A 22506-nucleotide genomic window follows, 5' to 3' on the forward strand; every position below is an offset into this window, starting at 1 on the left:
ATTCAACTTTTACCAGCTTTACTGCTCCTATGCTGAAGAATCGTATCCCCTAAGCATGATGCTCCCAACACCACAAGCGCGTCTGTGAGATGTTGAGAACTCCGATTGATTCATTTGACCTTATTTCATTGCTTGTTTTATTCGCAGTTCTACATAAAAAAAAAAAAAAAGATTTTTAAATTTTTAAAACTGAATAAGCAGCAGCCAGCCTCTCCACCGCGTCTCATGGAAAGTCTGACCTTTGCCCCGTCTTTCCTCCCCATCTCTCTATTTCTCTCTATGCCCCTCTATTTACTTTCACTCTGTTTGCTTTGCTGGACCAGCGCGCTCCCGCCCGCACGCGCACGAACGCATGCGCGCGGGCGCTCCGCTCAACTCCCTCGCGCCCGAAGCCGAACTTCAGACCTGCACCGAGACCTGGACTCTTCACGGGCTGTGCTCAGCATCGAAAAACCAGGGTTTTTTGTTGTTTGTTGTTGTTTTTTTTTTGACGGACGTTGTTTTGTTTTTTCGCTCGGTTTCAGTTCGGTGATGTTTATTGTGCTTTTCCAGTTTTTTTTGACGTCGGTAGGAAGATGAGAGAGAGAGAGACGGAGACTCAGGGAAACTCAACCTGCCTGTCAGTTGGACTCAGGGAGATTGAAGATAACGTCGTCGAGCAGTAAGGTATGGATATCTGTCTATCTGTCCATCTTCATGGCACATTTCTCTCATTGTTAGCGCATTCGCTCCTTCTATTTAAGTAGGGAAAGTGAGCAATACTTTAAATGTCATGTTCATGTTAAATTCGCCTCCAAACTCCTCAAACCGAGGAAAAGTAACATCTTATCACGGCTAAATTATCATTGATTATTATTATTATTATGATTTTTTTACACGACTATAAAGCAAACACCGAAACATTTTTCAAATTGTGGGGGTTGATTTGTCACCATCCACTATTATACACAAGAGGTTACATTTGCTTTAAATAATATTTCATCATTCACATACCAGATATATTAGCATGTTACTAGCTTTCATGTGTTCTTGCAACTTGTTCTTGGTTTCTTTAACTTTAGAAGAAGAAGAAAAATCTTGGAGGATCTGAGAGTGTTTTAAGGAACTATAGCTTTTTTTTATTATTATTTATTTTTATTTATTGTAATTTGGGTGGGAGGTTGTCAGGACACTCTCTCGTTTAAGAATATAAGATATGGTTTTCCTCAACCATCTTGACTTCATTTGCATCAGCTGTTGTTTGTGTTTAGTCATGAACGTGAAGCATTTCACCAGTGGGATTATAGTGTACATAAAAATAGACCTTTGAGATACAAATGAGCAATAATAATAATAATAATAATAATAATAATAATAATAAAATGCTTGGGATGATTAGTCACTGAGATATTCTTCTGTGTCTCAGCACACCTTGAGGGCCTGTTGCGTTACGATCGAGAGGTTTTGCATGTTTTTGTTTCTATTGAGTCATTTCTCGTTGCATCTGAATGCTAGAGCTTTTCATCTCTGCGTATTTTTAGTATTTATTTGGTCACCATAAGCAGACTCAGGTGTCCAAGCAGAGCCTGTTAAAGACAAGTAGACCAACAGAAGTAGCCTATTCCTGGGTTAAGTTTGACTTTCAGCTCTGGAAACTTCCCCCTTTTTTAGGAAAATGGCTTCTTTGACTAACAGAAACAGAGTAGTGAAACCAGCCGAAAGGAGGAAAGGATACCACCAGAACAGCGGCTCACTTAAAGATTACCAGTAATGTAGAGCCATTTGAGCTGCGAGTGGTTTTTCCTGTGATATGACCTGCAACAATGACACAAAATGAAAACTGATCGGCTACACCAGGTGAGGTGAATTTCATTATAATCCCTTCTAGAACAGCGGTAAATCTGATTTATCACCGCAGGACACATAGAGATTAAAAAAAATAAAAAATTTAGTCTAATCCTGGAATTAACGTGGCAAGCGAGCCGACAGGTTGCATGGGGAACTGTAGCCACGAAACGCCGGTTGGGCAGAGAGGCGGTTTTCTCTGACGGGGGAAGAAGAGGCAGAAAGAGGGAAGTCACAGAAAGAGAGCTGGGCTGAAGCTCTGGCAGAAGGTGTTGATGAAAAAAAATGTTTTAAATGCGAACTGGGTGAGTCACTGACATTTCAATGCGGTACACACCTGAACAGTACAGTACCTGTGCGGTATGCAGGCGTATGTGTCACGGGGGAAGAGGACTAACTCGTTTTGCATAATGGGGAAATGTCTCAAAGTGGTGTGCTATGAAAATGGCACTAAAACCAAAGGTAGGTACAGGTTGTGCTCATGCTATTCTTGTTGCTTTTATTAATTGATTATAAATGTGTTTTCACTTTGCTCCATACTCATTTTGTGCTCTCTTTCTTTGGCAGAGACGCTCTTCTTCCTCAAAAACATGGGACATAACTCACTGAAGGAAATCGAGTTAAAGATTCCTTATCGATCTGTGGGACCTTACAACACCTCAGACTCACTGTAAATTGACACACAAGCACACTGCGACAAGTTGTGACAAGTCGTAAGATTGCGCTCGCAGGTATTTTATCTCGAGGCAAGAGGCTGACGGATCACAATGCCAGACGAGTCCAGAACTTTCCAGGATGAATTCAGGCCCGGACAAGAAGCAGCACAGATAGCCTTAGTGCCAAACATTGTTGTCGTCCCCAGCGACGGCAAAGGCAAAGCTAGTACCTTGGAGCTCAAAAGAGACGGCCTCAAACAGCAAGATGTTCCTGGAGGGAGTCCGGCAGGACTTGGTGCGTCCCCGGTTTCCGTGGAGTTGGGCGAGGTGAAGACGGCGCACGTTCCCGAACCTCTCAAGGCCATTTCTTTGTTGAAGGGGAGAGAAGTGAGCATGGATCAGGAGTCCCGGTTGATCCATCGGGCATTAACTACACAGCGACATGAACCTTCCACTGCAGGCAAACAGCTGCACCGACTCGGACTACAGCAGCACCAAGTCCAGCCCCGGTTACGCCTGCAGCAGCTTCGGCACGGACCTCTACGACGGAGAGCTGCTGGAGCTCGACAAAAGGAAGTTGGAGAAGACGAGCTCCATTTCCCCCATCAACCTGTCTGGGACCAGCCTAGATTCGGACAAGGCCAAGAAGAGCAACCTGGACTTTAACGGAGGCGATTCCATGTTGGACCTGACTGGCAAATCGAAAGCGGAAACTCGACCAATGGAAGTTCACCCAGGTCGTCCATCGTTAGGCAAACCAGAGACAGCATGGACATCGGATCCGGGCGGTACCTCGAGGACGACTACGTCGACAGGCAGAGCACCCGGTCTAGACGGAGTGTGAAAGAAGGGGTGTTTTGCTGCTATCAGGCCACGAACAGAGCTTTCTTGCGCTGCGTTGAGGAGACTCCAGCCATGCTGTCGGGCCTGCTGCTGTCCATCATCTTCTGCGTGGTCATCATCATCGTCATTCCTGCTACTGGAAGGGTGAGATGAAGCGTGAGCAAGTGTCTGTCTGCTTCAGTGTTTCAACTTCTTTTCCATTTGTCTTCCACAGGTTTGTTAGGAAGACTTATCACTCAATAGATCAGTATTGGGAAACAATTTACTGGATTAATTGATTATTAAAACTAATTTAGCACTCGATTAATCATTAACCACAATGGGCAGACTCAAAAAGGGCCAATTGCTGAAAGAACAACACACTCAGACTTAATTAAGCCAAAACTGTTCAAAAAAATAGATGCATTTTGCACTTAAGATAAAAAAAAATACCCTTTGTCTGTAAATTTGTTCTACTAAAAACTCGTCTAGTTTTAGCTGCACCTGGTTCAAGCTGATTGAAAATTATGGTTTTCAAAATCAAATTAAATGTGTCAATGCACTGTAGAAGCACATACAAAGGGCTACAAATCGATTTTATTGATTAATCGAGGTTTATTTGATCGGCGACGTACAGACAGGAGGAACACGCTCTCATCGAATGCCAGCCAGTGCAGTTAGCCAAAGGTCGATCAATCCCAGGCGAGGCTCAGGTCGCTGCTGCGTCACCTGCTGCGCTTCGAGCATTCGAATGAGAAAATGGGAAAATTCAGCGACCGCACGTCACTGACTTTCTTTCACTTGAATATTACTCACTGACTGCAAGTAAAATAATCAGTTCCCACAACTACAGGAGTGTGTCAGAGCATGGCCTTGGTGTTTGTGCCCAGATCCTCTTCTTCAGGGCGAATGTTCGTCGAAACTTTCTTTGTTTGAAGAAACTGTTCATGCACAAATAGATCAAGTTTCTCTGGGAAGCTTAACACCACTGTATGTTGTAATTAAGACCTTAAGATGTTTTAAATTAATTTAAATAATGTAAATTACCCTTAAATACACTGATTATAGGTCTCAAGTTTATCATGGCAGGACTATTAACTCTTGCATATGGAGTTTACTTTTCTCCTGAGACTTTTCTGTCTGGCAAAAGCTTGAATCACATCCACCGCTAACTAGCTGCTAATAAACCCTTACTAGTTAGCTAGCTGTTTTCACCTACCACTAACTTTATGAAGTGTAAGTTATCACCAGTTGGCTGGTTCATCTTCACCAGTGGCTCATTTCTGATGCTAACCCATACGATGCTGTGTGCACTACTACTTTTGTACATTTCTGTTGAGATACAGGACTTAAATTTAATTCACAATGGGTTAGAGTTAGGGTTAGGGTTAGGGTTAGCCTTTGAGTCTATCATTTTACAAGTGTAAATTATCACCAGTTGTACGACGTTCGTCTTTGCCACTGGCTCATTTCTGATGCTAAAACATATGATGCAACCTAAAGTGAGAAAATATTACTCATTTGAACATGCCAGTGTCCACAACACTGCCTTTATGTATAGCAGGAATTTCTCACATTTGAGATTTCAATCAAAATCTGGTCTAACGTCTCAGCATTGCAAAAATGTTTATCTTGAAGAATCAAGTGTCCGATTGTTTTACACAATGATCAGTTGGCAGATTAGATTATCTAGTCTTTCGAGTCAAAGAGAAGACTTTTACTTCATCACAGTGAAAGTCAACAACTTAAAAAGAAAATCTAATCATTGCGATTAATGTAGCATTAAGCCTATTTTTGTGAAAACACCAGGACATTCTTGCGCTCCGGTTTACAATGCGTTTCATTCCAGTAAAAATAACGTAGCGCGTGTGAACAGTTGGCGCAAACAGACTCCAGTATCTCCACAATATTTACCTACGTTAAAAGAAGCGATGCTTTTTCAGAAAGCTGTTTCGTTGAACTCCTAAAGCTTTATTGCTGCTCCAACGTCAGAGCAGCTCTGATCGCCCGTCCTTACGTCAGAGCTTCCTCATATAGCCATCCCACGCCTCTGCAGAAATGGAACAACACGTCACACCTACGCAGAGCTCTGCAGGAGTAATCAACATGTTTGATATGCTATGTTTACTGCACTTGGATATGATCACGTGTGTGTGCGTGTACACGCGTGCGTGCGTGCGTGTGTGTGTGTGTGTGTGTGTGTGTGTGTGTGAAATAGTGTTATTATTTATGTTTCTGTCTTCAAAGCAAACTCATTGCAACCTGTAACATCAAATAAAATAGTAACTATAGTATCTGCAAAAACGCTACCAATTTGAGTAGCCTTTCCTCTGTTTCATGAAAAAGAAAATTAAAGTGCCAGGTCACATTTCAAGCAAAGTCCGCTTTCCATGCAAATGAAAAAAGGCTTTTTAATTTCGCTGCGACTCGTTGACAGAGATCAGCAGCTGATAGGTTCATAGGTCAGTCACTGGAATGCTTTGCACACACTTCCTGTATTACCTTTGATGGATTTGCTGATGAAATTGATTTCAGTTTTTAATTCATGACCTCACAAAGCCTCTAAAACAGAGCCTGCTTCTTTGGTTTCAGTTTTTCCCTCCACATGTAGTCCTACACTCTACTGTGCTGTAAAGAAATAAACGAGACCTGCGGCACAATGGGAGTTATTTTGGTTCGTTCGGGGCTCATAATCTGTCAAGTCTCAGATGAAATAAACACACACAAAAGAATTTTTGAAGTGGTTTATGTTGTGGATGAAAACAGGTTTTTTAAGATGAAGTGATACACAGAGGAAATGGCAACATATTTGTATGAAATGGGTTTACAAATTGTTGGAAGCAAGAAGCAGATGCCTTGCTAGTTCCAAAGGCAATCGGCTTACAGTAATCAAGACAACGGGCTATAAAAGCATGTCTTACATGGATTTTACCCAGCTAACTGTCAATCTTTCGGATACACTTTCCCACCTAAATGTGTAATAAAAATAATAGTTTTCCATAGAAGGGAAGAACATGGTTCTGATGGTGCATTTGGGTCCTGAGTTGCATGATGCTCTTGTTCACGTTTCTGGTTGTTGTTCCTTGTTACGAGAAACAAGTTTCATATCTCGTCAACAATATACTATTTGTTTTAATGAGTTCCTCATTCTAATGTGACCAGTTTTATGTCTCGTTATAATTAGATGTAAAAATACGCTCCTCAGATAGATTATGACTTGTTAAAAAGGCATAAAGGGGCTCGCTATGATTCTCCTTCTCACTCTGTTTCGTCTTGACGGCAACTAAAAAGACCAGTTGTACTGTTGCTAACTTTCTGATTGAATGAGAGGATATTTTGTTTTAATCTCATTGTAGCAAGAAACGTTTTGTAACAACAAACGTTTTACGTCTTTGTACAGTAGGAACGTTTTCTCATTTAAAGGATATAAATTGCTCCTGAATTTATCCCCAGCCTCTGGCAGTTAAAACGCTTCTGCATAAAACACAAAGGCAAACATCTCTGAAAGCTTTCCAGAATTTAATGTTATCCCATGAAGACACTTTGTATGAAAGAAGAAAATTATGCTGTGTGTAAGAGTTGCTGTTTAAACTGGACCTTAATCTGATAATTTTTGCATCATCCAGACAGAAGAACCGTACCTTGGCGATCACGTCGGTGCCCTGTCGGTGGTGTGCGTGGTTCTCTGTCTGAACGTGATCTTGATCGCCTGCTTGCCCTGGGTGGCCACAGTGAGACGCTGTGGAGGAGCGCTGGCGCTCTTCGTCTGGGGGATGCTTTACGTCACGGCGATAGTCTTCATCTTCACAGGGGGAGAGGTGAATGCATGGGAACAGGTGAGAAGCAGCTAAAACAGAAAATGGGATTGAGTTTTGTTCTTTTCTTAAATTTTAAATTTATGTATCTGAAATGAAGACCTTAAGATGTCTTAAATTCATTTAAATAATGTAAGATGTCCTTCAATACACTGATTATAGGTCTCAAGTTTTATCATGGCAGGACTATTAACTCTTGCATATTGTATGGAGTTTACTTTTCTCCTGAGAGTTTTCTGACTGGCAAAAGCTTGAATCACATCCACCGCTAACTAGCTGCTAATAAACCTTTACTAGTTAGCTAGCTGTTTTCATCTACCACTAACTTTATGAAGTGTAAGTTATCACCAGTTGGCTGGTTCATCTTCACCAGTGGCTCATTTCTGATGCTAACCCATACAATGCTGTGTGCACTAGTACTTTTGTACATTTCTGTTGAGATACAGGTCTTAAATTTAATTCACAATGGTCTTAAAAAAAGTCTTAAATTTATAAAATTATTTTTAAGTTTCTCTTAAATACATTACAGGTCCTAAATTTTGTTGCAGAGCTATTTACTCTTGTATGTTTTATGTAATTTTTCTTCTCAAGGCTGTTGAGCCAACTGCTAACGAATAAGCCCTTGCTAGCTACCTGGCTAGCTTTTTTGAGTCTATCATTGGCAAGTGTAGATTATCTTTGCCGCTGGCTCTTTTCTGATGCTAACACATGTAATGCCAGGTGCATTCTGGGCAACAAAGCTTGACACTACTACTTTTGTACACTTCTCTCGTGATGCATATCTTAAATTTCAGTCGTAATGGTCTTAAAATGTCTTAAATTTTTTTTATTTGAGTTGGTGATAGCTACAGAAACCCTCTCTAAGTCTCATTGCTCCCTTCTTGTGTTTCAGGTGGCGTTTTTCCTCTTCCTGTCTCTGAGTGTTTACACGGTCCTGCCCTCTCTCTGACCTGGGCCCTCATAGTTGGGATAGGAAGCAGTGTTTCTCACATCATCATCATCAGTGTGTATGTCCCTGTCAAGAATGCTAACTCGTCCAAACATTCCACAACTGGCCGAGCAGGTAAAACACCGTCTTTTGCTCTTTCAAAAGCTTGAATAATGTATTTAATCTCAACCAACATGAACAGATTAGAGTGCTATTAAGGAATTTTAAGATATTTGCAACATCATCTTCCCATAAGGATCATAATTCAGTTGTAGCATGAAGGTGTACAAAAGTATTTTGTGTTGTGTGACCAACACGGTTTACTTCCTCTAGAAAACATGCAAATCATCAGGCAGATATGTTTCTGCTTTACAACTTACTCATGTGTAAACAAGAACCTTGTATAATACCGCTCATTATGTATCTCACTGAGGAAAAATGGAAAATAAAAAAGGAGTGTTTGGCCTGTCTCGGCCTAACTTGCATGTTGTGTCTCATGGAATGCTGTGACGTCCAGCAGGCGAAGGCGTCATCTGATGAACTCTTGTTTTTCAGCTGGTGGCGAACGCCGTGCTGTTCGTGTGCGTCAACTGCTTCGGGGTCTTCCACCTGTGGATGACCGAGAACGACCTCAGGGCATCCAACAAGAAGCGGGAAGAGTTCAGCGCTGTGCGCTCCCAGAAGGAAGTGAAGAAGTATCAGCAGGTTGAAACACTTGTATAATCATATTTACAGTAGTAACACTGATTTCTGTTACTCCGTATCCTTCAGAAAGGACAGAGTCAGTTGTACGAAAAATCCCTCCTTTGTGGTTCCAGGCGGCTTGTTTCACCTGGATTACAAACGGTTCTGTGTAATTGGTCTCATTAAAGGCCTCTTTCGCTGGCCAGCCGCTGCCTGGTACCTGTATGCTTTCCCTGCTATTAGGCCAATAGATTAATCATTCACTCGTCTGAGGGCTCAGCAACAATAGAAAAGGCAAACCCAAATGGGCACCATTCATTGCGGGCAAACAAAGAGATGAAACACAACCCAGCGAGCAAACACTGCTTTCTTTTTTACAGGCTCCGAACACATCCCTGTCGTTTCTGAGCGACGGAAATCTGGCGGTTTCGAGTCTCGCCTAGCTTCGCCTCTCTTACATTCCCACCCTTTTCCGTATGTTTCATCCGACACAGGAGGGCCTCTTGCTGTCGGTGTTGCCACGCTACATCGCCGTGGAGCTGAAAAGTGAGATCATCAAGAGGCTGTCCAAGCCGAAGGGCGACGAGGCGAAAGAAATCAGCAACCACCCCAACTTTCACAGCCTTTACATTCGGCAGCACAGGGATGTCAGGTAACAGCCGCAGGTGGAGGGTTGGCTGATCGCTCTTAGTGCTATTGACTGGTTCTGTTACAGATCCTCACTATTTATGGATTATCAGATTACAGCCACAAACCTCTGTGGGTTTTATTGGGATTTAATGTGATGGAGCGACACGGAGCAGCTCAGAAATGTGACGTGGAACAGGAAATGAGACCATGCTTTCCAGGTTTTTCCTCAAATAAAAATAAAAGCAAAGTGTGGGCTTAGTGGCTTTTATGTAGGGGCAACAGAGTCACAGGGGTTCAATACTTATTGATTTCCACATACTACAGCCACAACGTGAGAAACTGTGCCATTGTTAGAAAGAAATGTAGGAAGGAAGGGAAGACAGGACGAGAGAATGACATAAAGGAGAAAGGAAAGAATAAAAGGCAGGAGGAAAAAAGGAAAGAAAGAAAGAAGGAAGGAAGGAAAGTAACAAAGAGAAAAGGAGATGTTGAAAATAGAAGGAAGTAAAGAAAAGAGAAGAAAGGAAAGGAGAAGGATAGAAAGAAACTAAGTCAAGTTTAGAACTGCTCACATTTACAGAATAATATGCAGAATAAAAATATATTTCTCTGGACTTTTTCACAAGATTAGATAAAAAAGTGGCTCAAGACTTTGTCACAGTACACACCTCGCTTCAGGGTGTATCTGAAAGAAATAAAACACAACACAGCTACTTCTTAACACATCATTTTTTTTTTGTAAATATAAGTTTGTGGTGAAGATTTAATTTACTTACCATATGTACTACATTTGTCACATCTCCTTGTGAATGTCCCTCTATGCTTCTACACAGTGACAGACCCCGACTAGCTCATTGTTAGCTTTGTCCTACCAAAAACATAAACATGTTCCTTTTTATCTTCACCGTATGTTAAATATTATTTTTCTCTGCGTTTGTCCAGCATCCTGTACGCAGACATTGTCGGCTTCACGAAGCTAGCGAGCACCTGTACGCCCGAGGAGGGTCGGGGTCCTCAACAAGCTTTTTGGCAAATTTGATGACATCGCAAAGGTAAAGTTGCGAATGATGTGATGTTTTTGTGACAGGCGGCTTTCTGTTGAATCACATGTTTAAGACCCAACTCTTCGGTCCCCCGTGTTTCTTTCTGAGCACAGAAGAACGAGTGTCTCCGCATCAAGATCCTGGGGGACTGCTACTATTGTGTTTCCGGCCTCCCTGACCCCATTCCCACCCACGCCATCAACTGCGCGTTCGGATGGGCCTGGACATGTGCACCGCCATCAAGTCAGTCCATCTGGATTTATCTGAGTTTGTCTAACCCTTCCCCAAGAATTTTTTAAGTCATCTAAATGTGTTATACCGGCATTTACAACAAATAACCAAGAATTATTTTCTTTGATCCAAAATAATTCCAAAATAATTTTAGAAATGCACCTTTTTCACTTCTTCTTAGCTCCGCCTTTGAGATGCAGTTTCTTAACTTACAAGATACTGTCTCATGGAGATACTGTGCCTCCGCCACTCAGCTCCTTCAGACTAGCCAGCAGAAATTAGCAAATACCTATTGGGTATGTGCATCTGCTGAGCTCCTTATATGAGCTACTTCTCAGTGCAACAGTATATAAAAACATTGCTAGAGGATTACTAGAGAACGGTTGTAGTGATGACTTCCTGGAGGCGAATTCCAGAAACACCAGGAGTTTTTAAAGAGACAGAAGCCCAATTACATCAAATTTCTTTTATGTCATATTTGACATATGTAGCATTTATAACAACTGAAGTTAATGTAGTTACTTCACTGTGCTATAAATTTTTATGTTTTTTTTTCTCAGTAGTTGATGTTCAGTACCAACTGCTGCCGGTGACATATCACATCAATGATTTGACATGTACGAAAATTTGACGTTCATGTCAACATACCATTGACGTGTGAACTGACGTTAGTCGTTTTAATGTGACAAAATATAAAAAAATTAGAGCATTAGTACTTTGGGTGTGTTTTTCCCACACTTTTAAAATAACATATTTTGTATAATCTATTTTGTTTTCCGTTCTGTGCTGTTTGATGCAAATGCAGCAGACCAGGAGGTGGAAGCCTCATTGCTTGCATTCCTTGGAAATTCATGTATGAGGAAAATGCAAATCAAATGTGGCAATATTTGTTTCCATTTATTTGAATGGAGCAATATTTATGGACTTTGAAAACAAACTAAAAGCTGTTCTGGTGTGGAAAGTTATTACATTTCATCTTAAACACAATGAAATTCTATTTATATTTAGTAATAACATGAAAACTAGATGAGCTTATTATAAGTAGAGCGCTAAATATGGTGTGAAAACACTTAAGACAAATTGACAAAATTCATCCACATTTTCTTTGATTTTATCCATTTTTCAGTGAAACTTTGATTTTTAGCTTCTTCTTTACCTCCTTCCAGTGAACTTAGACGGGCTACAGAAGTGGATATCAACATGAGGGTTGGCGTTCACACTGGCAATGTGCTCTCTGGTGTGATTGGCTCTCAGAAGTGGCAGTATGACGTCTGGTCAAATGATGTTACCTTAGCCAATCTAATGGAGTCCGGAGGCCTTCCTGGGTAAGAAAAGTGACCCTTATCTGATAACTAAACTGTATGAAACCATGCAAAATGTTAGTTAATTTCAATTAAAAAGCAATACTTGTAAGTTTAGATCTGTTCTGGAAACATTTGAACTTCTGTTTGCAAATGCTGGTCCAACTAGGCGAGTCCACATAACAGAAGAAACCCTGCTGCACCTGAATGGAGCGTACGAGGTGGAGGACGGGGATGGGGAAAGTCGAAATATTCACCTGTACGGGAGAAAAACATTCCTGGTTATTGACCCCAACAAACCAAGCAGCGTTCCGCGAAGGCCTAATCTGGTAGGGGCACGCATTGTGAATTGCCTTGTTCACACTGCAAACAAAATTCCTCTACCCTGCCCTTGTGGGGAAACATTAGCTTAAAATGTGTATTAAGAGATTATTTTCTTGTACGTAAGCACTCTTGATCTAAGCACTGAACTGCCTCTGCTGTAACTTCAGGCAGCGGGTGAGAACAAGCAGCGGGCGTCCGTCCGAATGTCTCAGTACCTCAAATCTTGGAAGACCATCCACCCTTTCGCCGACCTGAGCAACCCACAGAAAAAGAAGGCCTGCAAGCCTCTCAAAGATGTCGTAACGCGTACACGACTGACATCGGAGGTAAGCACGTATTCCTGCTTCGACATCCCACTGGGCGGTGTTGTAAAGAACATGCAGGGCAGTCGATGTTTTGTCTCTCTCGGCTGTTTGATCATGGTCTATTGTACCCAAGTCTAACAGTGCCTGTTATGTGTGTTTGATTCTAGGAAGAACAATCTTTTTACAACAATCCCAACCGGTAAGTGGCAGGAATCTCTTAAAGAGATGTTGCTAAATTACTGCAAAGTGAATCCGTCCAGTTTGAAGGAGCTAAACGAAACCTTCTCTCTGGTCTTCTCAGAGGATGCCATCAATAATGTCTTTTCATTTGTTTTAGTCTGTCTATCGATAGCAGCATAAAGGGATCACTTGACACAGTGGACATAACTGGGTGAGTTTACAGGGTGTCCACTCATCCTTGAAATGTCTTAAATTTGTGTGTGAAATCAAAATGTCTTAAAATGTCTTTAATACTTTCAAAACATGTAAGTTGGGCTTAAATATGTTAATCAGAGGTCTTAAATTTTGTCATAGCTTTACTGTTTTGTATAGTTTTTTTCTTGTGGGTCATTTCTGTCAGGCAAAAGTCAAACATCTTTGTTGCATTCAAGGCAGTTGAGGCTGATATAGCCTTACTAGCTAGTTATGTATTTTGCCTTCATCATGGGCACAAAGCCGGATTCACAGTTTTTGCTTGTTCTTCATTCCTATGCAGAAAGTCTCCCCAACCATCCCTGACATTTTTAATTCTTTCAGTCTCAAATTTAATTCATGGTGGCATTAAAAGGTCTCAAAAAGCCTTAAATTTCACTTGCTGAAATTTGCCCTTGTTTAACTTGAGATGACGTTTTTCTCGTCTTTTTGAATTTTAAAGTCTAAAATACAACGACAATATAAAAGATGTACAAGGTACTGTTTTATCGTATTAAATTTTCCAATATTTCCTTGTTTCTTTTCATGTAGGAAGAAAGTGAAGAAACTCAACTGGTTGACTCTGTTGTTTAATGACTTCAGTGTAGAGAAACAGGTATATTTTCTTCTGAAACATAATATATGCTCTTTAAAAGAATGTACACATAAAATTCCTTCCACAAGTATTTATATGCCTTCAGTTATTTCTCCTTTTCAGACGTTACAACTACAGACTTTGATTTGTTTTACTAGAATCTTAGTGTAATTGTGCATTTTAAGGAGGAAAACAACATGGCAATCAAAATGTTCCAGAAATAAAAATCTGAAAAATGTGGTGCTCATTTACTTAGACAGCAATAAATAAAATCTAGTGCAACCAATTCCCCAAATGCTAATTGTAGCTTTGGAAGACCTGCCGAGTTTCACAGCTCACATCAGGAAATTGTTAGAACAAAAAAAGTCATACCAAGTATATTTGGTCCAGTTTCAAATGCAAATATTGTAATGCACTTGAAGTAAGACAAAGTTAGCTCAGAAGTAGCTTTTCAACAAGATTTTGGAGCTTGTTTTTAGTCCATAATCACTTGGTGTGGATAAGAAAATACTACTTCCACTTGGTTCACTGAAAACAAGACATTTTTCCAACTGCTATTCACTAATGAGCTCCATCCAGTCTGACTGAGTTTGAACTGAACACTCATTCAAGCCAAAGTGTCATTTTTCTTCAACTCCATATAAAATCAATTGAAGTTAGAGGTTTTAATGTGACAAAACATGCAAAAGTTTGAGTATCAGTAACTTAGCAGGGCACTACACAGGAAACCTTGTGACTGAAAAGACAATCTTTTCACCCCTAACCAGCTTTTTTTTTAAACTGCTTTCCAGTTCCGCCTGTCAAAGGTGACAAATTTGCACTACTCAGTGAGCTGCATTGTCATCATTTTCGTGTCTCTTTTCACCGTCCAGATGCTTGTCTCTGAAAAGTAAGTAGTTCTTAAAACATCTTCATGCATACAACCGTTGTGTCTGTTGTACAAGGCTACATCTTAGTTGTTCTGATTATTATTATTTATGTTGAGCAGATTAACTTAACTCTACTTTGTCACTGTTATAGGAACTTTCAAATGGCAGTGTCCTACGGTGTGACCTTTCCTGTAATGGTGGCACTTCTGGTCATTTCTTTTGTTGCATACATGAAGGTAAAGTCTACGCGTATGCATCACTTTCATGTCAACATCAGATTAACGCCGCGTGATTAACTTGTTGTAACTGACGCTAATTGAGATCAGCTACAATGGCAAGAAGTTCTAGAGAAAAAGAAACACGTACCGTTTTGCAAAATAAGTCAAACCACTTGAATATTACCAGGCTTTAATGCTCTTTATTGGGATTTTAGGTTACAGACCAACACAATGTTGTGTATGTTTAAGACATGAATCCCTGAAAACCTCCAATGCATCTTCTTTTAAATCAGTTCAAAGTGCCAATTCACAACACGTCATATTAACATACTTTACAAAAACAGTCAATTCAACATAATCGAGTCAGTTCCAATTCAGCCTAGATATCGAACAGTACATCAAGTTCAATTTATTCTTCAAATTGATGAAAACCCAGCAGCAGGATTCACTCCTCCTAAGTTTCTAAATATACTGAGGTTTGTGGATGTAATGTGGCTAACAGGTGAGTTCAAATGGTATGGATACTTTGCATCTTAAACACAATGAACCACATGTAAGCAAATGTGGTTTTGGAAATTTAGATTAAAGTTACCAAAAAACATTGACGTTTGTGCCATTAAAATGTCAAAATGGACAGCGCAGTTTTATGGTCTCCCCTAAGTCGAAATGACCACCAAAGACCCAGAGTGGTGCCATAGTGACGCTTTTCGCTTTATCCTCATCAGAAATTGCACTCCAAGTTGCCATTGAATGTCCAGTGGGTAGTGAAGCTGTCACGCAACTTCCTTGCCAGGGCGGTGCTGCGGCTTTTCCTCGTCACTCTGTGTGTCCTCATCACTTTGCTCATGGCCTTCCTCAACTTGGTAAGTATTGTTTTTGATCATTCGGTCGATTTGTTTGCTTGATCGTCTTACTTTCCACTGCGTCTGTATTCTTTCCAGATCGTCCTCCCAGCAAGGAACTGCACGTCGGTCACTAACACCACGTATTTAGGAGGACACAGACTGTATAATCTGCCTGTGAGTATCTCACCAGATTATCAGATCTTTTTTGTACATTTGACAACTCATTCCTGGAAACAGGAGACAGTTTTGTACCTTTTTCTGTGCTATCATTGATTTATCTCGCTGTTTGCATTTTCCATAGTTTGCATTAATCTTTAACCTTGTTGGCTAACTATTACCTGTCTAGTAGGTGTCACTGTATTTGCAGTCATAGTACCTGAAGCTAAGCTCCGAATTGTTCCGTTCCAAGTTTGAACAACACACCTCACCAATTTGCACTTGTTTCTCTGCCCTTCTTCCTTTTGGTGAAAACATCCAGTACTACCTGTACTGCTGCCTGCTGGCCATGCTGGGAGTGATGGTGTTTGTTAGGATCTGCTTCTCTGTGAAGGGATTCCTGCTCACGCTGGCTGTGGTGGTGTACCTGGCCCTCTTCCTCAAAGTCTACGAAAACGAGTCCAGTTGCCTTGTGGATGTGTACTACGATAAAAATCACACACAGTGAGTGACCTACGCATAGTACGACTGAAGCTACTTGGATGTTAGAAGTATTCTTTAGCTGCAGACGCATCGTTTGCTACAAATGATCAAGCGTTCACTGAAGGGATGCTATGTTGCTGCTTTTTAGGAAATAATATGCTTATTTTTTCTTTAAGAAAAAAGGAATTAAACTATTGGGCGATTTTCGTCCTTTAATACAATTATTAAACTATATAAAAACGGCTCAAATGAAAAAATCTGCAGGATGTGCCTATGTGTTCCATCCAATTAATCATCAGAATAGGAGATTAATCAGTTACTGAAATCTGGTTTCTGTTTACATTTCGGTTTGTCAACAAACCAATGCGTCCCTGAATGCGTGCAGATAAAAACTACGCCGCACGTGTTAAACCTTCCTCCGCTCTCCGCCCTCGGCAGTCATAACGCCACCAGCCTCGCTTCGGGAAGGTGTTGAATTTCCTCCCTTTTGTCCGAGACGTCGAGCTCAGATTGTGAATCCTTGTCTGCGGTTTCAGATCACCATCATTTATTTAGCTGCTTTCTATAGAAAGAAGCCCTCCTGGGTGGCAGGGGATGCAAGCCCAGTGTAGAAACAAGACCTCCATGTTTGAGGAAGTAGGAAGGGGGAGTGGGTTGGCCTTTTTATTGATCTGCTCAACTCCAGAATGACTTTGTATTTGTGTTTGCCAACAGTGTCGGGGTGCTGAAAGACCCTCAGATCATGTCCGGGATCTGGCTGGTCCTCTTTTACATCGTGTGCCTCATTCTGGCCAGACGGGTTCGTCTCTTTTTATCTATTACCATGCAGTGTGAAGCGTCGCAAATTAGTCGATGCACGTTGAAACGCTCTGTGTTTGTGTGACTCTATCAGGACGAGCTGACGTGTCGCGTAGACTTCCTGTTGGAGTGCTGCTTCCAAACAGAGCGCGAGGAGATGGAGACCATGGAGAACGTCAACAAGCTCCTCCTGGAGAACGTCATGCCACTTCACGTCGCCTCCTTCTTCATGGGCAAAGCCGTCGACAATCAAGTAAATACTGCAAAAAAGGGGGACAAAGTAGGGACGCAAGGGCCCTGGTCAAGGCTAAGCGAAGCCAGTTGATACGAAACAAAGATGGCGGGTCTATACCAGCCCCAGAACGAGAAACGGTCCAAACAGAGTCCAGTTTGGGATGGAAAATGCACTTTATGTCATTCTGTTTAGAAATATAAACACTATATGATGAAAAAACTGTTGATTTTCAGATCTGTCCTCCACGAAGTTAATGCACTTCATGGAGAAAAGTTTTAATATTCCTTCCAAAGCTACCACAGATGGTACTTCTGTATGGGCAACATCTCTCTGTTCATGGGGAATTAAATGTTTCGTGTATTTTATTCTTTATATTTTATTGTTAGTTTAATAATGTGAGGAAACCAATGTTTTCTGTTTCCTCAGTCAGCATTTAATACAACTGACATAAAATAATCTCTAAATAAATTCTTTTTTAATTCAATATATTATAAACAATTAACCCTCGGCGTTAGACAATTGCCATCTTGATACAAGAGAAAACTCAGACTTTGAAGAAAATAATCAATCAATCGGTAAGCTCAATCAACTTTAGATTAACTGATTAATTGATAACTTGCATCCCTCGTACAGACACACAGAAATACGAGCTAATAACAAAACAATATTAAACCTTGGAGGATAAATATATCTAAAAACGAGACATCTGAACTTTTTTGGCAGGATTTTTGTCAACATGCTCCCAGATGTTAAGTTAGTCGTCAATTCAAAGTGTCTTCATCTACAACATATCTTCTTTTTTTTTTGCAGGACCTGTACAGCGAATCATACGACTGCGTGTGTGTGCTGTTCGCGTCGTTGCCTCAGTTCAAAGAGTTTTACAGCGAGAGCAGCGCCAACGGAGACGGCCTGGAGTGTCTTCGCTTCCTCAACGAGATCATACTGGACTTCGATGGCGTACGTCCACCGAGATGATGTGAAAGAAAGTCAAATACTCTCTTCTTCTTTCTAACGTTTACTCTGTGTGTGTCTCAATGCAGCTTCTGTCGAAGCCCAAATTCTCTTCCGTTGAGAAGATTAAGACGATCGGCAGCACTTACATGGCTGCTGCAGGACTAAGACACAGCCCTGTAGGAGAAGACAATAAGGTTTGTAAAACGAAAGAAAACAAAAAGCTCCAAGTGTTAATTGTTTTCTACATGTTTGCAAAGCAAGTTCAGCTGACACAGGAAGAAAAGACTTTCCTGTTTCTTTTTGGGTTTTTTTCCAACATGTACAAAAAATGCCCTGCTAACAAGCGTGATCTCTGGCTCCCCCTACAGAAAGTCGACATGACCTACATCACTGTCCGCACCATGGTGGAGTTTGCAATAGCTATGATGAGCAAACTGGAAAACCTCAACCAGCACTCTTTCAACAACTTTAAACTCCGAATCGGTGAGCTCATTTTAATATTACCAGGAGAGTTGATAGTTTGCTGAAAAAAAAACAAAAACAAAAGAAAACTGCTTTGATATGTTAAAGCACAAACACTGGAAAAAGAATCTCCAATTTGTTTTTCACTTGTGTTTTTTGAGCCTTTCAGAAGACAAAAAAATGGAGAAGAGATAGACTATCTCTGTATTCCACACTCAGTGGCAAAAAACAATGATTTATGACTTTCTGAGCTTCTTAAAACATAAAAGACAGTGCAGTAGAGAACAGCTGTTGTACAATATTCTGTACGAACAGATTCAATTTAGGTAATAGTTCCTATTTTTAAGGGTGATCTGTTTTAAAGAGACATACAAGACAATAAAATGTTAAAATGGACTATCGTCAGTGTAATTCTTTCAACAAATGAAAATAAATTACATGAAAAGAAATTACATGCCTGCTTCTGTACATTAATAAAGAAACATTAATGTAGCTGCTCTGTTAGAAGACTATAGCTTCATAACTGGTTTAAAGCAGTAAGGATCAAATGAACTAAATAAATGGTTGTAATTCATACAGAGAAGTTGGGTTAAACACGTTGCGCCTTAACTTTTTTTCTTTTACATTTTCCAATATTACAACTAAACATGTGAAGATATTTTTATTAGGGAATTGTGAGAACCAAAGTAGTGCAAAGTTGGAACATAGAGGCAAAAGGTACATTAAATTTTTTTACTAACCCATGAAATAACAGGCTTTGTGAAAAAAATACAACTTCTTGAATTTTCTTCAGTGTAGTGTATTAGATATGTTTTTCTAAATACACTTATTTAATAACATGTCTGTCTTTTAAATCAAAGTTCAAACAAATACAAACATAACTTTGATTTTTGTTTCTGTCTTGTTTTACAAACTATTATTTCCCAAAACAAAAAAAATTAAAATACATATGCACAATTAAACAAAACACGGTGAAAAATCTGCAGAAATTAATTCAACAAATATTGCTAAATCTTTTTTGCTGCTGGTAATATTTTCAGTATTATTATTCCTTTAGTCACAAACAGAAGTCGTTTCATTGTTTTATCTCTAAACGCTGAAATGTGTTTTTGAAAAATGAAAAACAATTTGCGAGGCTTACGGGGACGTGACTGGTTCCAATCCACTCTGAATCCTCAGAACCAGAACCAAACCTGGAGCAGCAGCATTCGGTTTTTATGGATCTCTAATCTGGAACAAAGTTCCAGAAAACTGCAAAACTTGACTAAATGTAATGTTTATTACTGTGTTATGTTTTTATGGTGTGAAGTACTTTGAAATGCCTTTTTACATTTTACTTTTTCTGTAGAGGATTCAGCTATTTTGAATAATAAACTAATACAAAACCCACAGATGCCAAGACAAATTGGACATAAAGTCCTAAACAGGAGGCATTTTTATATGAAAATTATCATTTATCTTTAATGTGAACAAGCATGTATTCTTGTCTGTTATCCACTTGCAGGAGTGAATCACGGCCCAGTGATCGCCGGAGTTATCGGCGCCCACAAACCTCAGTATGACATCTGGGGGAACTCTGTTAATGTTGCCAGTAGGATGGAAAGCACAGGGGAACTGGAGAAGATACAGGTTGGAAAAACACTCAACACATGCACAAATTAATGACTTAGAAAATAAACTTTTCCCTGTGTTTGTCTTTTTTTTCAGATTTCTAGTACAGAAATAAGCTCCTTATTGGCAATATTATGTAAAATTGACTTTTCTTTAGTTTTACGGTGTTTTATAATGTTATTCCCTCATTAAAAACATATCTGGAGTGTTGCTTCGATTCTTTCATTCATGTTTGAGAAATCCTTCAGTCTCCCACGGCAACTATTCAGCTGTGCAAAACGGCTGGCTGGAGCTAGCGCCGCCTTCGAGATGCAGCTCAGAACTCCTTCAGACTAGCCAGCAGAAATTAGCAAACTGCGCGTCTGCTGAGCTCATCAGATGAGCTACTTCTCAGTGCAACGTCGGTAAAAACGTTGTTATAAGAGTTAACAGAGGAGTGATCTTGTGATGACCTCCTGAAGGCGGAAGTGTCAGAAAGAGCGTGAGTTTTTAAAGAGACAGAAGCCCAATTTCAAGATGTTAAATGACAAAGTAAATTTCTTTCAAGTCACTTTTTATATACAGATAGATTTTTTTAACAACTGTTGTTAACATAGGTAATTAATTGTGATGTAATATAGTGTTGTGTGCCTGAAAAAACGTGATACAGCCCCTTTGAAACAAGACTATACTAAAAACAGATGATTTAATTAACATTAAAACCTTTTTTCCCCCTCTCCCTACCATGACCTCAGGTGACGGAGGAGACCTCCCAAATTATCCAGAGCGTGGGGTACGACGTCACGCTCCGAGGAAAAGTCAACGTGAAGGGGAAAGGAGAACTCACTACCTACTTCGTCAAAACCGACCATTCGACTCCTCAGTTCTAATGGATCTTAGACCGACTCCCGCGGCTCGGTCTGCCTTAAAGAACACGGCGCCGGATGAGTCATTCTGGTTCCCGCACAACCAGTGGCTGAGACTTAAAGGAAGACAGCCGCTGCATTTTCGCACCAGATGCTGACTCAACGACGAAACAGGATCATGGCAACAGAACTCGTTTTCACAGGACGAGACAGTGAAGACGATCCATCCTGACTGCTGAAAACGAAACACAAATGGCGTCTGGAAGGAGAACTCTCCCACCTCATGGACCTCTAAAAAGCCTGCCAGGCACGCTCTGCATTGTACTGTATCATTCTATATACTGAAAAATATTTTTAATGGGAGAACTCACCAAGGCTGGATCACGTTCGTCACCAAATTCCTAAATATTGCTGATTTAGGTTCAACGGAAACACAGTGACCAAATACTGTTGTAAGAGAAAAGCTCGCGGCTTACAAAAGAAACTTGGTCTTCCTCGAAAAACAAATGTCTGACTTGAAAGAATGACATTTGTCATGTATTCAAAATAATTTTTGTATGTCACTTCTATATTGGGGGGATACGTTTTACCTTATGGATTTGATTTATTGAAATGCACTGGTTTAACGTAGGGACCAAAGAAATGTTTTTCATTCCAACAACCTGTTATAATAGGAAAAACATGCACATTCCTGATTACAGAGATGGAAAATTGGGAAGAACGTAAAAACAAAACAAAAACTTTTTTTTTTGTTGCCCCATTCTCAAAATGAGTGGACCAATAGATAAGAGTGTCAAAAAAAAAGAAGTAGAGTTTGCACAGAAATGAACTTTTATTGTTTACCTTTTTAGTCTGAGATGCTGTAGATGGAGTGGGGTGGAATTTTTTTTTTTTTTACACTTTGCACAGCCTGAAGGTTGGGATCCCAGAGTATGACGTCACTGGTGACATTCCTGGGATGCGGTCGCTGTGAGCCCTGATGCTTCAAACTACTGTTTCAAATAATGTCTCAAACTGACACGACTCGAGCTGGAAAAAAAAAAAAAACTCAACACACGCGTGACATGATTCCATGAAAACTTACATGACATTGCACTTTTGGACTTGTGATTGAAGGATGAACTGTAACTTGTATGTTTGTGTCGTATTGAGGGAATGCTGAGAACTGTGAATGAGGGGGCGGGGGGGAAAGCTTTATTAGTATGAAAATATATTTTTTCTATTCTATTTATATAAACTAATAATGATAATTAAAAAAATGCATATATTAATTCGCCTGCGTTGTCATTGTGTACGTGTGTCTGTTTCCGAAATGCATGGAGAGTCACTCACTGTGGAATTTCCCCCCCACCGTCTCCCCGCTGTCGGTACCGCCCACCTGCTTTCTGATTGGCTCAGACTCCTTCCTCTGTCTTGTTCCCTCGCACAGCGATTGGCTGTCCGGCCGTCCATCACGCTGCT

General features: G+C 40.4%; 1 pseudogene; it reads left to right on the forward strand.

Annotated features, from left to right (window-relative positions):
• The first annotated feature begins 2419 nt into the window (after positions 1-2419).
• On the forward strand, positions 2420-22300 carry LOC129355596 (adenylate cyclase type 2-like; annotated as a pseudogene).
• Positions 22301-22506: the final 206 nt, after the last annotated feature.

This window comes from Poeciliopsis prolifica, unplaced genomic scaffold (assembly GCF_027474105.1).
Source record: "Poeciliopsis prolifica strain line A6 unplaced genomic scaffold, Auburn_PproV2 SCAFFOLD139, whole genome shotgun sequence".
Taxonomy (NCBI): domain Eukaryota; kingdom Metazoa; phylum Chordata; class Actinopteri; order Cyprinodontiformes; family Poeciliidae; genus Poeciliopsis; species Poeciliopsis prolifica.